This window comes from Oncorhynchus mykiss, chromosome 1, assembly GCF_013265735.2.
Source record: "Oncorhynchus mykiss isolate Arlee chromosome 1, USDA_OmykA_1.1, whole genome shotgun sequence".
Taxonomy (NCBI): Eukaryota; Metazoa; Chordata; class Actinopteri; order Salmoniformes; family Salmonidae; genus Oncorhynchus; species Oncorhynchus mykiss.
The window spans coordinates 88,639,096-88,644,095 of NC_048565.1; the positions used below are offsets into that span (position 1 = coordinate 88,639,096).

General features: G+C 47.5%; 1 protein-coding gene across 1 annotated transcript in view; it reads left to right on the top strand.

Moving 5' to 3' along the window:
• LOC118966060 (homeobox protein Meis1-like) overlaps positions 1–5,000 on the top strand; it is a gene marked incomplete in the record, with an annotated part of 136,211 nt that overhangs the window by 30,914 nt on the left and 100,297 nt on the right.

The window sequence follows — 5,000 nt, forward strand, 5'->3', positions numbered from 1 at the left end:
ACCTGAGGAGGAAGCTGGGTGTTGTATTGTCATTATACCTGAGGAGGAAGCTGGGTGTTGTATTGTCATTATACCTGAGGAGGAAGCTGGGTGTTGTATTGTCATTATGCCTGAGAAGGAAGCCAGGAGGCTGGGGGTTGTATTGTCATTATACCTGAGGAGGAAGCTGGGGGTTGTATTGTCATTATACCTGAGGAGGAAGCCAGGAGGCTTGGGGTTGTATTGTCATTATACCTGAGGAGGAAGCCAGGAGGCTGGAGGTTGTATTGTCATTATGCCTGAGGATGAAGCCAGGAGGCTTGGGGTTGTATTGTCATTATACCTTAGGAGGAAACTGGGGGTTGTATTGTCATTATACCTGAGGAGGAAGCTGGGTGTTGTATTGTCATTATACCTTAGGAGGAAACTGGGGGTTGTATTGTCATTATACCTGAGGAGGAAGCTGGGGGTTGTATTGTCATTATACCTGAGAAGGAAGCTGGGGGTTGTATTGTCATTATGCCTGAGGAGGAAGCCAGGAGGCTGGGGGTTGTATTGTCATTATACCTGAGGAGGAAGCCAGGAGGCTGGGGATTGTATTGTCATTATGCCTGAGGAGGAAGCCAGGAGGCTGGGGGTTGTATTGTCATTATACCTGAGGAGGAAGCTGGGGGTTGTATTGTCATTATACCTGAGGAGGAAGCTGGGGGTTGTATTGTCATTATGCCTGAGGAGGAAGCCAGGAGGCTTGGGGTTGTATTGTCATTACACCTGAGGAGGAAGCCAAGAAGCTGGGGGTTGTATTGTCATTATACCTGAGGAGGAAGCCAGGAGGCTGGGGGTTGTATTGTCATTATACCTGAGGAGGAAGCCAGGAGGCTGGGGGTTGTAATTGTCATTATACCTGAGGAGGAAGCCAGGAGGCTGGGGGTTGTATTGTCATTATGCCTGAGGAGGAAGCCAGGAGGCTGGGGGTTGTATTGTCATTATGCCTGAGGAGGAAGCCAGGAGGCTGGGGGTTGTATTGTCATTATACCTGAGGAGGAAGCTGGGTGTTGTATTTTCATTATACCTGAGGAGGAAGCCAGGAAGCTGCGTTATGTCAGAATGAAATGTGTTCTCGACCCACTTGTCTAATGTGATTCCCCCTGCCATAAAACACATGTGCATGAGCACACACACACACACACACACACACACACACACACACACACACACACACACACACACACACACTCACATCTGTGCCCCTTTCAGAACAACCTATACCCCTTGCTCCCTGACCTCACCTCCATCACCCTCCCTTTAACCCCTTCAGGGTCCTGAGAGGAAAGTCTGAAACAAAGTCTGCTTTGCAAAGACACTTCCTCTGTGGACAACATTTATCCCCGAACAGAGGACAAAGTTAACATAATTCTGTACCAACCCACAGAGAGGAAGAGAAGGAGAAGGAGAAAGAGAAGGAGGAAGAGAGGAAGAATGAGAGGGAGAAAGAGAGGGAAAAAGAGTAGGAGAAAGAGAGGGAAAAAGAGAAGAAGAGAAGGAAAAAGAGAGGGAAAAGGAGAAGAAGAGAAGGAAAAAGAGAGGGAAAAGGAGTAGGAGAAAGAGAAGAAGAGAAGGAGAAAGAGAGGGAGAAAGAGAGGGAGAAAGAGAGGGAAAAAGAGTAGGAGAAAGAGAAAGAGAAGGAGAAAGAGAAGGAGAAAGAGAGGGAGAAAGAGAGGGAGGAAAGAGAAGGAGGAAGAGAGGGAGAATGAGAGGGAGAATGAGAGGGAGAATGAGAATGAGAGGGAGAATGAGAGGGAGAAAGAGAGGGAGAAAGAGAGGGAGAAAGAGAGGGAGAAAGAGAGGGAGAAAGAGAGGGAGAAAGAGAGGAAGAAAGAGAGGGAGAAAGAGAGGAAGAAAGAGAGGGAGAAAGAGAGGGAGAAAGAGAGGGAGAGGGAGAGGGAGAAAGAGAAGAAGATAAGGAGAAGAGAAGGAGAAAGAGAGGGAAAAAGAGTAGGAGAAAGAGAGGGAAAAAGAGAAGAAGAGAAGGAAAAAGAGAGGGAAAAAGAGTAGGAGAAAGAGAAAGAGAAGGAGAAAGAGAGGGAGAAAGAGAGGGAGAAAGAGAGGGAGAAAGAGAGGGAGAATGAGAGGGAGAATGAGAGGGAGAATGAGAGGGAGAAAGAGAGGGAGAAAGAGAGGGAGAAAGAGAGGGAGAAAGAGAGGGAGAAAGAGAGGGAGAAAGAGAGGGAGAAAGAGAGGGAGAAAGAGAGGGAGAAAGAGAGGGAGAAAGAGAGGGAGAAAGAGAGGAAGAAAGAGAGGGAGAAAGAGAGGGAGAAAGAGAGGGAGAAGGAGAGGGAGAAGGAGAGGGAGAAAGAGAAGAAGAAAGAGAAGAAGATAAGGAGAAAGAGAAGGAGAAAGAGAGGGAGAAAGAGAGGGAGAAAGAGAAGAAGAAAGAGAGGGAGAAAGAGAGGGAGAAAGAGAGGGAGAAAGAGAGGGAGAAAGAGAAGGAGAAAGAGAGGGAGAAAGAGAGGGAGAAAGAGAGGGAGAAAGAGAAGAAGAAAGAGAGGGAGAAAGAGAAGGAGAAAGAGAAGGAGAAAGAGAGGGAGAAAGAGAGGGAGAAAGAGAAGAAGAAAGAGAGGGCTAAAGAGAGGGAGAAAGAGAGGGAGAAAGAGAGGGAGGAAAGAGAAGGAGGAAGAGAGGGAGAATGAGAGGGAGAATGAGAGGGAGAATGAGAGGGAGAAAGAGAGGGAGAAAGAGAGGGAGAAAGAGAGGGAGAAAGAGAGGAAGAAAGAGAGGGAGAAAGAGAGGGAGAGGGAGAGGGAGAAAGAGAAGAAGATAAGGAGAAGAGAAGGAGAAAGAGAGGGAAAAAGAGTAGGAGAAAGAGAGGGAAAAAGAGAAGAAGAGAAGGAAAAAGAGAAGGAGAAAGAGAGGGAGAAAGAGAGGGAGAAAGAGAAGAAGAGAAGGAGAAAGAGAGGGAGAAAGAGAAGAAGAGAAGGAGAAAGAGAAGGAGGAAGAGAGGGAGAAAGAGAAGGAGAAAGAGAGGGAGAATGAGAAGGAGAAAGAGAAGGAGAAAGAGAGGGAGAATGAGAGGGAGAAAGAGAGGGAGAAAGAGAAGGAGAAAGAGAGGGAGAATGAGAGGGAGAAAGAGAAGGAGAAAGAGAAGGAGAAAGAGAGGGAGAAAGAGAAGAAGAGAAGGAGAAAGAGAGGGAGAAAGAGAAGAAGAGAAGGAGAAAGAGAGGGAGAAAGAGAAGAAGAGAAGGAAAAAGAGAAGGAGGAAGAGAAGGAGGAAGAGAAGGAGAAAGAGAAGGAGAATGAGAGGGAGAAAGAGAGGGAGAAAGAGAGGGAGAATGAGAGGGAGAAAGAGAGGGAGAAAGAGAGGGAGAATGAGAGGGAGAATGAGAGGGAGAAAGAGAGGGAGAAAGAGAGGGAGAAAGAGAGGGAGAAAGAGAGGGAGAAAGAGAGGGAGAATGAGAGGGAGAGGGAGAATGAGAGGGAGAATGAGAGGGAGAATGAGAGGGAGAGGGAGAAAGAGAAGAAGATAAGGAGAAGAGAAGGAGAAAGAGAAGGAGAATGAGAAGGAGAATGAGAGGGAGAATGAGAGGGAGAAAGAGAGGGAGAAAGAGAGGGAGAAAGAGAGGGAGAATGAGAGGGAGAATGAGAGGGAGAAAGAGAAGGAGAATGAGAAGGAGAATGAGAGGGAGAATGAGAGGGAGAAGGAGAATGAGAGGGAGAATGAGAGGGAGAATGAGAGGGAGAAAGAGAGGGAGAAAGAGAGGGAGAAAGAGAGGGAGAATGAGAGGGAGAATGAGAGGGAGAATGAGAGGGAGAAAGAGAAGGAGAATGAGAGGGAGAATGAGAGGGAGAAAGAGAGGGAGAAAGAGAGGGAGAAAGAGAGGGAGAATGAGAGGGAGAATGAGAGGGAGAATGAGAGGGAGAATGAGAGGGAGAAAGAGAGGGAGAAAGAGAGGGAGAAAGAGAAGGAGAAAGAGAAGGAGAAAGAGAAGAAGAGAAGGAGAAAGAGAAGGAGAAAGAGAAGGAGAAAGAGAGGGAGAAAGAGAAGAAGAGAAGGAGAAAAAGAAGGAGAAAGAGAGGGAGAAAGAGAGGGAGAAAGAGAAGAAGAGAAAGAGAAAGAGAAAGAGAAGGAGAAAGAGAAGGAGAAAGAGAGGGAGAAAGAGAGGGAGAAAGAGAAGAAGAGAAGGAGAAAGAGAAAGAGAGGGAGAAAGACAGAGAGAGAGAGGGAGAAAGAGAAGGAGAAAGACACAGAGAGAGAGAGAGGGGAGGGAAGTAGTGAAAGAGAGAGAGAACTCAATAACCTGCTGGCAAACAGCTAGGCCTGTGCCAAAGGGTTGTGTTTAGAGACAGAGAAAAAGTGGGATTCAGAGAGAGAGAGAGAGAGAGAGAGAGAGAGAGAGAGAGAGATTTGGAGGGAGAGGGAGAGAGAGAGAGATTTGGAGGGAGAGGGAGAGAGAGAGAGAGAGAGGGAGAGAGAGAAAAAGTGGGATTCGGAGGGAGAGGGAGAGAGCGAGAGCGAGAAAGTGTGATTTTGAGGGAGAGAGAGAGAGAGAGAATAAGAGAGAGAGAGAGAGAGAAAGTGTGATTCAGAGGGAGCGGGAGAGAGCGCGAGAGCGAGAGAGAAAAGGTGTGATTTTGAGGGAGAGAGAGAGAGAGAGAGAGAGAGAAAAAAAGTGGGATTCGGATGGAGAGGGAGAGAGCGAGAGAGAGAAAGTGTGATTTTGAGAGAGAGAGAGAGAGAGAGAGAGAGAGAGAGAGAGAGAGAGAGAGAAAGTGTGATTCGGAGGGAGAGAAAGTGGGAAGCATACTCAGCAAGAGTGAGGAATCAGAAACAGGTTGTTGTTCCAGCAGAACACTGCTTTGTCCCTGCTTCAAAAGAGCGAGTGGAACATCCAGGACTGGAGCTAGTGAGAGCATAGTCTTACAAATATCATCTGGTCTCTGTCTCAGCTAGGAAGGGAGGCACAGACCGAGAAAGAAGAAGAGAGAGAGAGTAGCCTGGCCCCTTAGAGATAGACACAACAGTA